Consider the following 17062-nt stretch of genomic DNA (forward strand, 5'->3'; position numbering starts at 1 on the left):
CTTGAGGGGGGGCGCCCAGCCCAGACCGGAGAACAAAGACCGGCGCTCAACCGCTCACCACACCAGACCAGTCCAGATTAAAAGGTGAGCAAATAGAACCTGATTGGAGCGGGTCAGGTGGCAAGTCGGGGCACCGGGGCTGGGGACAGTACAGTAATAAATGAGGCTGACAAAGTGGAGCCCTGCCCTGGGGGGGCAATAAAAAATGAGGCTGACAAGTGGGGGCCAATAAAAAAATTAGGCTGACAAGTGGGGGCAATAAAAAAAATTAGGCTGATAAGTGGGGGGCAATAAAATATTGAGGCTGACAAGTGGGGGGCAATTAAAAAAAGGCTGATAAGTGGGGGGCAATAAAAAAAATGAGGCTGATAAGTGGGGACAATAAAAAATATATGTAGAGAATGTATACCACCTGTCTAAACTGGTGACCACTGTTTGCTTTAGTTTTTCCAAAAATTGGCAAAAAAAAGTATCCAAAATCATCTTTTTTTGGACTGGCGCGAGGGTGTACGCGGGGGGGGGGGGTGGATATTGGTGGAGGAGGTTCCCTGAATAGCAGTTTGGAAATGTGGTCACCCTAGTGTAAGGTAAGGTAGATTCATGGGTGCCAGACACTTCTTGAATACAAAGAGATTTATTTTCTCTTGAACAGAACAGTGGGAGAGAGGGTTTAAGGCCAGGACACCCTTAGGAAGTTGCAATGTCGATTAGCAGGCTCCGAGACTTTTACAGGTAGACAGCCATGCAGGGAAAGGCATCCAGCAAGACACCACATCTGCATGTGTAGGAATGCTGTCTCCTTTGGCAACAGTCTTAGAACAGTTCCTAACACTGATTTTAATGAACTCCTTTGCTTTTATACAGTAACTTCTTGTAGACTCTCAGCCCACTGAGCTCCCAGTCTCTCTCACTAGACTTGCTGATTCACTGCCACTGAATCCCGTGAGCTCTTCTAATCTTCTTACTTTAGTGTCTCCCTCAAGTGTCACCCCCGCTTCCCTGCTGGGTGGCACTCCAGATACTTCTCAAGCGTCACCCCACTGGCTGGGTCCCTGGCTTGGCATCTGCTGAAGTTTCCCGATTCTTCGCCGTCCCCGGTTGGTGAGAATACTGCTCCGGTACTTGCTTCAGCTACTCACTGTGGTCCCTGGCAACAAGGTGGATGGTCCCTTAGTGGCGACAGCTTCCCCTCTACCTCTGGCCCCGACAGGTTCTCCGGGCCAGCAGAACCGTCACTTCTGGTTGGAATGCAAGCTTCAGTCCCAACCCTACGCTGCTCTCTTGCTTGTGGATTGGCCCTCAGACAGCCTGGCAGCCAGATGTGCCCAGGATAGGCCTAAGCCTAGCAGTCTAGCAACCCGCCAGTACAACACACATCCACCCAGACAGCTGTTCAGGTGGCACAGAACCCTGATCACCTGACCTCACCCAAATAAATAGGCTCTCCCAGCAGGCCAAGGGACCCCTATTGGCTGAGATACCCTATCTATCCTTAATCTGTCCTTGCAATGCCCTTGTCTTATCTAATGTCATCAAATACCCGGCCACCTAGTGACAGAAGAGAGAAGTGCAGCAATTCCAGACTTAGGGTGAAATCAATTGATCTCCTATCAATTGGCCAAGGCAATGATACCTGGCAGGTAAATTTAGGAGCAACCTTGCCTAGACATCAGCGTGCTACACTTTATAAAGTGATTAAACTTGGATGGGGTAAAGGAATTATGGGATGCCCAGAACCAATAGCAGAAATTATTATGATGAACAATTGGAACCTCTATTTACACCTTCTAGAGCTCCGGCCTCCTCCAGCACAACGCTTATTTGTAGACTGTCTCTCTCTCCTGTACAATACTTGGTTCCTGGCACAGCTAGCACGTGCATAGTTGGCAGCATTGTAGAAAAAATTTTAGGCTGTAGGAGTCTTGTTATAATTAGGGGGCGGGGCACGCATTTGTGGGCGTGGCACAGGGGAAAAGTAAAAATGCGGTGCGCGAAGTGCGGCGCAGCGAAAATGGGCGTGGTTTACACAAAATTGTGGGCGCGTCTTAAATGGGCGTGGCTCAAAGGGGGTGTGGTTAGAGTCTGAGATGAATGAGGGATGGAGAGGGAAAGGGGGGGGGGGAGGAATGAAGGGACAGCAGCCCCATATCCTACAAAACAATGTAAATATGTGTATTCTAGAAAGTTTAACAATCAGCAGATAAAGATACTCCAAACACCTGGTGTTAGCACTTCAATCATCCCGGCACCATGGTTGTTATGGTGTCAGGATGATTGAAGTGCATGATTTCTATTATTACATTGTAATATAAAATGAAATCATTCAACTCACCATAATGCAGAATCAGTGGGATCCCTGAGCGTGTCACCTGCCATGTCGCCTGCCACCAGCCGTCCGTCCTTGCATCAGGTGTCCCAGCAGAGTCTGTCCTTGCATCAGGTGCCCCCAGCGGAGCCCCCCTCACATCAGATGTCCCCAGCAGAGCCCCCCCTTACATCAGATGTCCCCCAGCAGAGCCCCCTTACATCAGATGTCCCCAGTGGAGCCCCCCCTACATCAGGTGTCCCCAGCGGTGCCCCCCTTACATCAGATGTCCCCAGCTTAGCCCCCCTCACATCAGATGTCCCCAGCGGAGCCCCCTCTCACATCAGGAGTCCCCAGCAAAGCCCCTCTCACATCAGGAGTCCCCAGCGGAGCCCCCCTTTACATCAGGTGTCCCCAGTGGAGCCCCCCTTACATCAGGTGTCCCCAGCGGAGCCCCCCCTCACATCAGGAGTCCCCAGCGGAGCCCCTCTCACATCAGGAGTCCCCAGCGGAGCCCCCCTTTACATCTGGTGTCCCCAGCGGAGCCCCTCCTCACATCAGGTGTCCCCAGCGGAGCCCCCCCTCACATCAGGTGTCCCCAGCAGAGCCCCCCTCACATCAGATGTCCCCAGCGGAGCCCCCCCTCATATCAGGAGTCCCCAGCGGAGCCCCACTCACAGCAGGAGTCCCCAGCAGAGCCCCCCTCACATCAGGAGTCCCCAGCGGAGCCCCCCCTCACATCAGGAGTCCCCAGCGGAGCCCACCTCACATCAGGAGTCCCCAGCGGAGCCCCCCTTTACATCAGGTGTCCCCAGCGGAGCCCCCCTCACATCAGGTGTCCCCGGCGGAGCCCCCCCTCACATCAGGAGTCCCCAGCGGAGCCCCCCCTCACATCAGGAGTCCCCAGCAGAGCCCCCTCACATCAGGAGTCCCCAGCGGAGCCCCCCTCACATCAGGTGTCCCCAGCGGAGCCCCCCTCACATCAGGTGTCCCCAGCGGAGCCCCCCCCCTCACATCAGGTGTCCCCAGCGGAGCCTACCTCACATCAGGAGTCCCCGGCGGAGCCCCCCTCACATCAGGAGTCCCTAGCGAAGCCCCCCTCACATCAGGAGTCCTCAGCGGAGCCCCCCTCACATCAGGTGTCCCCAGTGGAGCCCCCCTCACATCAGGTGTCCCCAGCAGAGCCCCCCTCACATCAGATGTCCCCAGCGGAGCCCCCCCTCATATCAGGAGTCCCCAGCGGAGCCCCACTCACAGCAGGAGTCCCCAGCAGAGCCCCCCTCACATCAGGAGTCCCCAGCGGAGCCCCCCCTCACATCAGGAGTCCCCAGCGGAGCCCACCTCACATCAGGAGTCCCCAGCGGAGCCCCCCTTTACATCAGGTGTCCCCAGCGGAGCCCCCCTCACATCAGGTGTCCCCGGCGGAGCCCCCCCTCACATCAGGAGTCCCCAGCGGAGCCCCCCCTCACATCAGGAGTCCCCAGCAGAGCCCCCTCACATCAGGAGTCCCCAGCGGAGCCCCCCTCACATCAGGTGTCCCCAGCGGAGCCCCCCTCACATCAGGTGTCCCCAGCGGAGCCCCCCCCTCACATCAGGTGTCCCCAGCGGAGCCTACCTCACATCAGGAGTCCCCGGCGGAGCCCCCCTCACATCAGGAGTCCCTAGCGAAGCCCCCCTCACATCAGGAGTCCTCAGCGGAGCCCCCCTCACATCAGGTGTCCCCAGTGGAGCCCCCCTCACATCAGGAGTCCCCCCTCACATCAGGTGTCCCCAGTGGAGCCCCCCTTACATCAGATGCCCCCAGCGGTGCCCCCCTTACATCAGATGTCCCCAGCAGAGCCCAACTTACCTCAGGTACCTAGTAGGAGGTTGCATGGTTACACTAGAACCCCCCGCCCCTTTCCATAACAGACTGGCAGCGGGGCGGGGGGTAGGTGGGGTGAGGCGGAGCAGGGCGGCAAAGCAGGAGCTCCGTCTAGCCTCCCCAGACGTCTTCCTGGTCTTCTTAAAAATGGCAGCTGGCGGAGACAATGTCTCCGCCGGCTGCGGACCTCTAGCGGCGGCAAGTGGCGGCAGCGAAAATCTGTGAAGAACCGGATTTCTCAGGACATTTCCCGGGAAACAATAAAATCGGTAATAGAGTCTAAATCCTGGGAATGTCCCGGGAAATCCGGGACAGTTGGTAACTATACACGTGCTAGGCCCAACTCTAATCCAGTCATACCTGAGAAATCGCCATTTGCTGGCATGGACCGTGGGCCCCTCTGGTGTAGCAACCAATGGTAAAAGAAAGGCTTTTAGTGCTAGCTGAATTTAAGGTGAACTACTGATCCCAGTCAGTCCTGTGCATACTTTGACAGCCCTCCTGGCTGCAGCCACCCGACTTCAATGCCAGTAACATCACAGTCTCTCCCGCTGGCTCTACAGCCACTCCTGGCATGCTCTCCCAGCTCTCCCGACTGTGCCTGTCACTCACCGACACCTGGTGGATCCCACCTGAGGACTTGCCCAGCAGTGTTCCCCACTGTCCTCTCCTGTTCAGGATACCCCTTGGGTTGTGTGGGGTTCCTTCACAGCTCCGGGTCACTGGCCCAAGGTCACCCCCCTGCCCAGACTGGGGGTCTCCCTCCAAGGCCCCGACAGCCGAACACTCCATCTCTCAGTTCTTCCACTCAAACAACTCCTCCCCAGCAAGCCTGACCCTGGGTATATCAAGGAGGCCTGCCCCCTGCCAATCCTAGTTGGGGATTGATCAGAGCTCCCTGAGACACCTCATGCCTCATGCCACTCCATTCCTCTTCCCCACCTTCCTTCTAGAAGCCAGAGGGAAGTGACAGAGAAATGATGCTGCATGTGAGTCGCCTGCTGCTACTCTAGGCCACTCCCAGACCCACAGATCAAAACAAACAGGCCTAGTTCACAGCTAGGCCTGAATAAATTTACCTGTGCTCACAAAAAAATCTACATCTAGCAGCTACCTAAAGTAGAGTGCTACATGTATATCTTGTGGTAGTGCAAGGCCCTGACACTGTGAAAATGATTGGTAAGAGGACACAGGGTTCGCACGTGTGCAGAGTGCAGGACTTTGGAGAAAACGTTTTCACAGCTTCCTTCATATTTTGGTATGCCCGGCTTGGGCTCTGCGGTTTGGAGATTTCGTAGTGTCTTAGGAGGGAAGAAATCTGCAAGTCAGTGTCCAGGGTTTGTTGGAGACCAGCAGGGTGTCTGTAGGCAGGTGGAGTTTACTTTCTCCACTGCAGGTGGCACTCAATTGCAGTGGCATTGCAGGGGGGGGAGTCAAGAAGAACAAGGTTCCTCTATGGTTTCCTGAGTCACTTGGGGGGAGCTATCCGGTTGGATGTTGCCGCCCCATGTGGCTCTGGTGGCCGTCTTGGGCCAGGCAGAGTCTATTTAAGACCCTGGCTCACAGGCTTGGCAAGCATTTCATGTGTGGGTAGTGTAGGGGCAGGTCATCTGACTGACAGGGACAGTGATTAGCAGCAGGCAGAGGTTTCAGATGAGTAGGAAAAGGATAGGGACATAGCATTCTTCTTGGAAATGGTGAAAATGATTGGTAAGAGGACACAGGGCTCGCACACATGTGCAGGATTTCGGAGAAAACGTTTTTACAGCTTCCTTCAACTCTGGGTATTCCCGTATTGGGTTCTGCAGGAGGAATAGTGCCCCAAGTTTCAGATAAAGGCAAGGCAAGCAAGGAGCCGCATTCAGCCTCTGGGCCTCAGTTTGGAGGTCACTGTTATATACCATGAGTTTTCTCGGTTGGGTGCCACCGGGTTGGATATGAATTACTTGATTCACGCTGCACCTCCTTACATGTGTGTCCAGGTGCACACAGCCCTTATAATGAAGACCTGAGAGTTCAGGGCAGTGTCTCTGGGTGAAGACAGCGGCGTGCTCCAGCCAGGAGGGGAGACCTTCTCAGGAGACAGGACCCTATGCTGGGGAGGACTTCTTGCCCATAAGACTGGGAATGTTAGGACAGCTACGTGGGTCCAGGAAGACAGAGAAAGCCGAGGTTACTAGCAAGTCCACAGAAGGGGGCTAGATGGAGTCCTGTGTTCCTGAGAAGTGGGAGAGCCCGGGGGGGGGGGTTTAAGAGACCCTATTTGGATTTCAGGCAACCTTCATCATTGTCCCCATAACCAAGCCTGGCTAAGGGAATGAGGACCCCGAGATATTCCCAGCCAGGAAACGCCATTTGCTTAAGGCCTACATAGCATCCAGGAAGACCCATCTTTTCCTATGGGGGGGGCCAAACCCCCCATGGAGAGAGTCTCCTTCTACAGTTGTCATCCCGTCTGCCCGAGCTCCACCTCTAAGCCCCGGTTCACACAGGGGCAGCACAACTTGCAGGACGCCTCACCAAGGCGACCTGCACACGACTTCCACGGCAACTTGCAAAACGACTTCTGTATAGAAGTCTATGCAAGTCGCCTCAAGTCGCCCCCAAAGTAGTACAGGAACCTTTTTCTAAGTCGGAGTGACTTGCGTTGCTCCTATTAAAACGGTTCCATAGTACAGAACGGGAGGCGACTTGTCAGGCGGCTAGGTCACCTGACAAGTCCCCCTGTGTGAACCGGCACTAACTCTAAAGGGAGAATATATGTATACCATCTATGAGAGGGCACCAAAATGAGACCAGCCTAACACTTCCTTACACTGGGACTATATACAATGTTTGCTGTAGGCCTACTAATGTCTTAAGCAGTCCTGAACTGGAATCGCACTCGTTAATTAGTAGTGTTTTTAAAACGTATTTAGCAGTAGAAAGGAATGATAGTCAATCATTTAATAAGGTGGAAAATCAGGAAGGCAGACAGTAGACAGAGCGATAAAAGTGACGGCAGAAGTTCGGACGTGAAGCCTGGAGTGGAGGGCACAGGTAGGTCTACCTCTTATGGGTCCCTGCACACCAAGCATTGGTAATTAATACTCTGCTTGATTTGACAAGCAGCAAGGATGAAATCCCTCATTTGCCTCTAACTTTCCAAAATCAATCTCTGCCTGCCGTTACTTGACACTTTAATTATATTTAAGGGCATCATTTATGTTGTGGAAGAACTTCACAGAATGGTCTCAGAACCCTTTGTTAGCAGTTGCAGCACACTGGGAAATACTTAGGATGCTGTGAAATTCTCATTCTACTTAACCTGAGCAATGGGGAATGTCTCATGTACCAAAAGTGCCACTAATAGGCACATTTCCTGGGGATTGCACGCGGTGATTTGGAAGCTCAAGGCACTCCTGCTCCGTATATCAGCTAAAACGCACTCAATTAATAAATCCCTGCATGAATATCCACAAAGCATCATTTAAAAATAACGCAATAAGTGCCTGAAATCAATAATACTGAGCTGAAGACTAGGAGGATTCAGCCAAAAACTACTAAGTACCCATCTGGAGGATGATAGGAGGGAGCTGTATGCAAAATGGTTCATTTTGGTTCGGTTCATGCTCTGTGAGGTTCCTATGGCAACAGTGAATAACTTTCTATAGATATTGGGGGGGGCTGAAATGCGGTCCCTGGTATCACCAAAAAGCATTATATTCAGTACTCCTGTAGCGGGAAGTGATCCGCGCAATTTCCTCAAGTGGTAGAGTGTAAAATACCAGTAAACAATAATATAGTCCAATAAGGTGAAATACAAACAAAATGTCCAATCAAGTGTAAATAAATTGATTCTTCTGAAAAGTGATAACAGGTTCCTCTCAATATATGAGTCTTCGCAAAAGCTAGATACTCACAGAGCACTTACCTCCATTAGAAGTATAAAAAGCCTTGAGGGTATTCTGTAGCGGAAGTGGGTACACCGCGGTGGGTCTCCAAATGATGGCTGTACCAGAAGATGTTTTCAGGGTACTAGTTGTATCCAATCAGGTTATAGTCCCGCTGTGCTTGATGGTCTGCTGCTCCTTCAGCCCCTACAGTGAATGGGTGCCACTCTGGTTCAGACCGTTAAGGGAAAGATAAAAGAGAGCCTCCCATAGTGTAATATGTAAAATAAAATCAATTAAATTCAAATGCCAAGTGAATTCTTACATAAAAGCAAAAAATAACAAGCGATTGCAGTAAAATGTCACGGGACGTGACTTCAATAGTTTCCCCTGATGAAGTCACATGCTGTGACGTAATGCGTAGGTCATGGCCGGATGTTGAACAAACCGGAAGTGACGTAAATATCGCGTTTTTCTGCAGTTGCTTGTTATTTTTTGCTTTTATGTAAGGATTCACTTGGCATTTGAATTAAATTGCAGTATAACGTCACGGCGTGCGACTTCAACAGGGTTTCCTCTGGTGAAGTCACATGCTGTGACGTTGTAGATACTTGCCAGCACACCAAGGATCAGCACAAGGTGGCATCCAAACGGTTTAGTTGATTGCATGATCACAACACAAAGAGGTGTTGTGATCATGCAATAAATCATTGTGTTGTGATCATGCAATAAACTAAACCGTTTGGACGCCACCTTGTGCTGATCCTTGGTGTGCTGGCAAGTATCTACATTGTGACGTGAACCAGTATCCAGCTGGTTGTTGCTGCAGCACCCAACCTTTAGAGCTTCTACCAGGAACGTGTGCGATGGGAATATGAAAACTTACATGCTGTGACGTAACACGTAGGGCGTGGCCGGATGTTGAACAAACCGGAAGTGATGGAAATATCACGTTTTACTGCAATCGCTTGTTATTTTTTGCTTTTATGTAAGGATTAAGGTGACATTTGAATTAAATTGAATTAAATTGCAGTATAACGTCAAGGCACGTGACTTCAACAGGGTTTCCCCTGATGAAGTCACATGTCGTGATGTAACGCGTAGGGCATGGACGGATGTTGAACAAAACGGTAGTGACGTAAATATCGTGTTTTACTGCAATTGCTTGTTATTTTTTTTGCTTTTATGTAAGGATTCACTTGGCATTTGAACTAAATTGATTTGTTTTACATATTACACTATGGAAGGCTCTCTTTTATCTTTCCCTTAATGGTCTGAACAGCACCAAGTCACTGTAGGAGCTGAAGGAGAGGCAGACCATCAAGCACAGCGGGACTGTAACCTGATTGGATACTACTAGTACCCTGAAAACATCTTCTGGTACAGCCATCATTTGGAGACCCACCGCGGTGTACCCACCTCCACTGCAGAATACCCTCAAGGCTTTTTATACCCCTAATGGAGGTAAGTGCTCTGTGAGCATCTAGCTTTTGTGAAGACTCATATATTGAGAGGAACCTGTTATCACTTTTCAGAAGAATCAATTTATTTACACTTGATTGGACATTTTGTTTGTATTTCACTTTATTGGACGATATTATTGCTTACTGGTATTTTAGACTCTACCACTTGAGGAAATTGCGCGGATCACTTCCCACTAAAGGGCAGTTTTTTGGTTTTTTTTGGTGCATTGTGTTCACTTTAGATCTAGCAGCATTTTCACTTTTATCTAGTTAGTTAGGTATTGTTCACTTAGTAGCGTGAGGGATCACATTGTATATTTTTTGAGTACACCTGTAGCACCCACTTCCCCCCTGGAGGCAGTTAGGAATCCGCACGTGGTTTCGTGGGCTGACATTTCACTTCAGGGATGGATTCTTGACTTTTTGTGGGGCATGAAAAATTGGGCACCAGTCACTTTTGGAAAGTTAACAGAGTTCCAGCCTAATTCCTCCTCGATAAATCCTCCAGCCAGGCAGTACAAGCTATCAGGCCCTGAATTAGCCTTTTGTCAGGAAGATTGTGCACGTGGCTGTGCTTAAAAATATGCACATGTGTATAACTTTCTAGAACAGTGGTCTCCAAAGTGCGTCCCTGGGGCCAGATGTAGCCATTTGCTTGCCTTTATGTGGCCCTTGGGACACTATTTCATCCACAGATACCAACAATGGGGCACAATTCCCCTCAGTGACACCAATGAAGGTGCACATTTTCTCCCAGGGACACCAACAACGAGGCACAATTCCTCCTGATGACACCAATGATGGGGCACAATTCCTCCCACTGACACCAATGAAGGTGCACAATTCCTCTCAATGACACCAAAGATAGGGCACAATTCCTCCCAATGACACCAACAATGGAGCACATTTCCTCCCAGGGACACCAACAATGAGGCACAATTCCTCCTGGTGACACCAATGATGGGGCACAATTCCTCCCACTGATACCAATGATGGGGTACAATCCCTCCCACTGACACCAACAATGGGGCACAATTCCTCCCATTGACACCAATGATGGGGTACAATCCCTCCCACTGACACCAACAATGGGGCACAATTCCTCCCACTGACACCAATCATGGGGCATTGTTTATTCCCACTGATGTTGAGACCCTTTCTACTCCCACTGGCCACAGTCTGGCCCCCCTAAAGTCTGAGGGACAGTAAACTGGCCCCTTTGTTTAAAAAGTCTGGAGACCCCTGTTCTAGAAGATCGTTTTTATGGCTGTGTCCGAAGATATGTGGGCACATAACACAAGCTGTGTGTATGTCAATGCGTACTTGCTAATGTGCATGTGTTGGGTACTGGCGTTTTGGCGCCCTGTGGCCTAATTAAGTCTTTACAGAAGATAGGAGAATCGCTGAGTGGTCTTCAGCTTCTGCGATGTTTGACCAGTTCTGTTTCTTCATCTGTACCTTGAAGCCGGGTTCACATACACGCGAATTGGATGTGGTTTTCCCCGCATCCAATATGCATGACAGGCGAGTGTGACCAGCTCTCAATGAAGCCGGTTCAAACATGTCCAGAGCGGTCGCGGTGTGAATTCCAAAAGAGTCTTGTGCGTCTTTGGGTCCGGTTCAGGTGCGAACTCAGGCAAAAATGCAGACGTGAATCGCAGGTGAACCGGTGAACAGAAACACATCGGACCCCATGCCGGGAACTGCGGCCGCAAATATGTGAACCCGGCCTGACCCCGTTTACCCTCTGATTCTGCCTGATCTCGGGGTATCGACCCTGGCTTGTGATCCAAATGCATTTTCTGCCTGCCGATTTGGAACTAGTTCTGTCCACCTGATACTAACCCTAGCCTGGTTTCTGATCCTGCTTCTGTTTCCTTACTCTGAACTTTTACTGCCTGCTTTTTGCCAAATTCTGCCTGTTCGACTACCCTCCAGGGTCTAGCACCTGCAAGTTCCAATGAAAACTCCCTGCACGGGCTCCAGTCATGCATTCACATTATCCTTGCATGACCTGGATGATCTTCTGTCCAGGATCTTTCACCAGCGCCTGTGCCATTGCTTGCCCTGCTATACAATGTCACCAACTTCAGGGTAAACAGGACAGGAGGTGTAAGGGAAGCCATCTCGTCAGCTTGGCCTCTACCAGGTGTCAGGGCTGGGCTCCTACTATATGAGCAGCTCTTTTCTTCCAGTGCACAGAAGCTGCTCAGCTTTCAGCTAATTACCAGCCACTCATTGTATCCACAGTGACTCACCTGGTTACCATTACCTGCCTCATTAGTCCAGCCTACAGCCAGCACCTTTTGACTATTTAAACCACTCTCCTCATTTCCTCCTTGCCCTTGTGTGGTCTATGATCTCCAGTGTGTTCCTGCATGTGTTCCTGTGTATCACTTGGCCTGGCTGACTTCTCTTCCGATACCTTTTCCTGTTTTTGCTCCTGACTATGCTGACTTCTGATTTCCTGACCCCAGCTTGTCTGATTACTCGCTCTGGCATCCCAACCCTGGCTTCAGTTTTTGACTACCTTCCTGAACTTTATTTTTTTTTTGCTATTTCATTAAAGTTGTAATTTTAACTTCACTTTCCGTCTCTGCCTGGTTTATGGTTCCTGACACCAGGTATGGGACAGCTATACTTCCTTTCCCGGTACTGGGTATCAGAGAAAACAGGAAGTAAAGGGAAATCGCCACAGCAGGGACACAGAATTTAAAACCCAACAAAGGTTCTAATCTTTCCTCACTCTATCAAAAAACAAAAAAAAAAAAAAGAGGTATGACTTTGGCTGGTGTATGCTGATGTATGGTTTCTCACCTGTTACCACCCCACTCTTGCATTCTTACCCTTACCTTCCCAATAAAACACATCACATGTTCTGGATTAGATGGCCATATGGCCCCTTTATTGACAGCCATAACACAATTCCATAAATTAACTTCCATTTAAATATATATATATATATATATATATATATATATATATATATATATATATATATATATATAAACAACTTTTTTAACATATATATATATACTGTCTGAGGTTCATGAAGGAAGGTATTCTATCGCATCGGCTGTACCACCACCACTTCCGCATCCTGGCCCCTAGCCGCAGTCCCACCAGCTCAGGGACAACTTTAGCCACCTTCTTGCCCAATACAGCCCGATGACCGATAGCCCATAATTACTATATAGGGAAGGTACCCATACTGAGAGAGGCCCAAACCGTTCCACACCACCTTCATGAACCAGAGACCCCTGCATACAACCTGAAACAGAAAACATATCATCAAACTTATTAGGATCAACTACAGGGAGGGAGGGAACAAAAAAGTTTCTATGGTGTTGCCTCTTCCCCTGCTCCCCCCCAACTGACTATTACTAACCCCTGCCCCCATTAGCCATGTCCCATATCTAAACCACACCTCTCAGCTCTCTCATTGTACCAAATCTATTCTAAAACTTTTCTGACCACCCCTTTCCAGGAACCATCCCGTGCAACCACTAACAGCAACCCCCAGTCATGTAGGCCCTCCACCCTGGTTCCCTTTGCTCCGGGCCTGTTCTAAAGTCTTTGTGGTGCTTATAGCCAATATGGTGCCTGCAAATCATTATATAGTGGATGATATTAGAAGAACATTCTGCAGCAATGACAACGTAGATAATAGGGTGATGGCAACTAAGCACCCTGGGCCACCCCTTGCTTTTTAGGTCAGCTTCCATTACCTTCACATTGACAGCAATTGAAGAGGCAATCATACCTCCATGCATCCTATATTAAAATGCAAAACATCTACTAATATGACAGGTTTTTACATTGTCGGTTGCTCTGCTCCATGTGATAATTACCCACAATGCACCGCGGCAGTTCTGCCCCCATTGACATGACATGGTAAGATGCCCGAGGTCTATAAACGAAGTGACACTCTGGGCGCAACGCTGAAAAAGAACAGAAATAAAAGCAACCCTAGCGCCATTCTGCCTCCTCCTCCGCTTATGGAGTTAAATTATGCATTTCTGGTTCGTTGTTTGCAGGATTAAATTTAAAACTACCTTAGACAACGTTAGGCAGCGTAATCCATCACTTGATCACTGCCAGGATGGATAAAAGCAAGGAGGAATATAAAAAACTACACTTCTACTACTCTCAGCATCTGTTTTAGGGAATTGGGCTCATAAATCAAACCGTCTTGTCAGATTCAGTGGCACCATCGGAGTGCAGTGTTTAAGCGCCGTATGCCCTATGCATAAATGTAATTTCCCCGAATGTCAGCGGGAAATGCAGTGCAAACTATAACACATTGTGTATCTTTGACCCTGTAAGTGCTGAAATCACAGATTCTTATTATTCTGACATGATAGAAAGAGAGGAGGAAAAGGGGACTCTTGTCCTTTCTCATGTTCCTGATAGATTTTTTTTTTTCTTTTTTCGTGTCAAGCGACTTGCACAGTTATAATGAAGCGTGGTGGAATATTTTTCAGCTCACTGGGACAGGAAAGTGGCTGTTGGTAAGTCTGCTTCCTTCTTGTATCTGAGCCTACCCCTTGTGACTTGGTCAATAGTACTCATTCACAATATATGGACAGGTCTCTCATCTATCTCAAATGGTAAACATTTACCCAACCAATGAGGACTGGAAAGCATCTGATCTGACCAACACTATATGGCAGCCTTTCCCAAACAGTGTTCCTCCAGAGGGTGCTAGTGGGCCCTTGAGCAATGGCTAATTGAACTCCTATTTGAAGGTGCCTGCATGGATCTGGGTCTGATGCCACTTGGCAGAGCCAACGGCATGACGTCAATGATCCTTTTAGATGACTGTAATTTCTTGGATGTGTACGGAGGAGCTCCTGGTACAAAAGTTCATCTCACTTGAAGGACTCTTTGAAAAATCGAATAGTTAAACACATCACATACAGAACAGTGGAATAATGCCTGTTGGTTAGTCTGCATCCTTTTTATTGTATCTGATCTTACCTCTTATTATTTGGTCAATAGTACTCATTCACACTATATTGTCAGGTCTCTCCTTTATCTCAAAATGGTATACAGTTACCCAACCAAAGAGGACTGGAAAGCATCTGATCTGACCAATATTATATGGCAGCCTTTCCCAACCAGTGTTCTTCCAGAGGGTGCTAGTGGGCCCTTGAGCAATGGCTAAGTGAACTCCCATTTGAAGGTGCCTGCATGGTTCTAGGTCTAAGGCAGCCTATCTCAACCAGAGTACCTTCAGAGGTTTCTTGGGGGTTCCTTGAACAATATCCACAACTGAAAGTCCACATCACGATAAGTTAGCCCTCCTGTAGTGCTGTATTTTAGCCTTATGTAATCAATAAACTTTTTATTTTGGAACCTCATCGGGGTGCAGACATTTTACCATGGATATTGTACTGTAGTCAAGCCTGCAGAAGCTTGAGTTGTGCATACTGTTGCCACCTCATCCCTTTAAACACAAACACATATGAATTACACAGGTTGTGAAGCTAATTTGATACACCAAGTGAGTTTAATTACCACCTTAACCAGCCTCAAAACCTGTGTAATTAATACATGTTTGGGTTTTAAAGGGATGAGATGGCAACCCTAGTTGTGCACCAGTGCCTCATAGTCTACTTGATTGGGGTGTAGAGATTGAGCACTTTTCTTTGATCACTTATTCCTTGAGCATTGTCTAATTGAACTCCCATTTGATGGTGCCTGCATAGTTCCAGGTCCAATGCCACTTGGCAGAGCCAACGGCATGACATCAATGATCCTTTTAGATGACTGTAATTTCTTGGATATGTACGGAGGAGCTCCTGGTACAAAAGTTCATCTCACTTGAAGGACTCTTTGAAAAATTGAATAGTTAAACACATCACATACAGCACAGAGGAATAATGCCTGTTGGTTAGTCTGTGTCCTTCTTATTGTATCTGATCTTACTTCTTATTATTTGGTCAATAGTATTCATTCACACTATATTGTCAGGTCTCTCCTTTATCACAAAATGGTATACAGTTACCCAACCAATGAGGACTGGAAAGCATCTGATCTGACCAACATTATATGGCAGCCTTTCCCAACCAGTGTTCTTCCAGATGGTGCTAGTGGGCCCTTGAGCAAAGGCTAATTGAACTCCCATTTGAAGGTGCCTGCATGGTTCTAGGTCTAAGGCAGCTTATCTCAACCAGGGTACCTTCAAAGGTTGGGGGTTCCTTGAACAATATCCACAAATATATATAATAAATATTCACACTATATTGTCAGGTCTCTCATTTATCTCAAATGGTATACAGTAACCCAACCAATGAGGACTGCAAAGCATCTGATCTGACCAATGCTCTAGGTCAGCCTCTCTCAACCAGGGATCCTCCAGAGGTTTGTATATGGGATCCTTAAACAATGCCCATAATAGAAAGTCCACATTACAACAAGTCATCTCTCCTGCGGGGCAGTATTTTAGCCTAATGTATTCAATTAATGTATTTTTTATTTTTGAACCTCACTATGATGCAGATTTTTCAAAGAGTGAGTTGAACTTTTGTACCAGGAGCGCCTCCATATACATCCAAGAAATTACAGTCATCTAAAAGGATCACTGACGCCATGCCGTTGGCTCTGCCAAGTGGCATTGGACCTGGAACTATGCAGGCACCATCAAATGGGAGTTTATTATGGATGTTGTACTGGAGTCAAGCCAGCAGATGCTTAAGTATTTGTCACGTGCCAGGGTTGGAGGCCGAAGTGACAAGAGGGCTTTCCTTTGCAGCGCTGGTACGAGTACCCCTGCATGTGGGACAGGGGCACAGGACACAAAGAAGCACGGGGGGGCGGTAATCAGGTAGCAAGCAGTTGTGGCTTCTGGACAGCAGTCAGCAGCAGTGCAGGTACACCAGAAGAGGACCAAGGTCGGCACATGGTAACTGGATCTTGGAAGTCTGGCACAGAGGCCGCAAGGACACACAACAAATAGAGGACCTTTGCCTGTGCCACATCCCAATTCTCAAATTGAAAGTGTTTGCAAGAACCAGTCCTGCGACTGGTGGACTTACTGGCACCCACATGAGACAGACTCAGATATACAGTATGTAAAAAATATCCAAATTTTATTGTACGTTGTATTTTATGGCTGTATTGTTTGTAATGATTTATTAAGCGCATTATGTGTGATTTTTTTTTTAAAGAAATGTGTTTATTCAATAAAGTTTTGATATTTTCTATATATATCTGACTCTGTCTCGTGTGGGTGCCAGTAAAGTCCACCAGTAGCAGGACTGGTTCTTACAAACACTTTCTATCTGCAAGGACACACAGTCAGAGGTAGATGCTGGTACCAGTTAGGATCAAGGACTTGGTCCAATGGGAAGCCAGGGTCAGCACAATTGAACAGGTGTAACTAATAAAGTGGCTAGTGAGTGTATATACTGTAGCACAGTGGCGGCTGGTGTTTTTTTTTGGGGGGGCGGTAAACAACCACCCCCCCCCAGAGCTTATGCTTATGAGATGAATCGTAATTTAGGATATCATTAAAGACTTTATTCAGTGTTAGAGACTAAGAAGGTCTGTCTCA

This window comes from Aquarana catesbeiana, linkage group LG03 (genome assembly GCF_042186555.1).
Source record: "Aquarana catesbeiana isolate 2022-GZ linkage group LG03, ASM4218655v1, whole genome shotgun sequence".
Taxonomy (NCBI): Eukaryota; Metazoa; Chordata; class Amphibia; order Anura; family Ranidae; genus Aquarana; species Aquarana catesbeiana.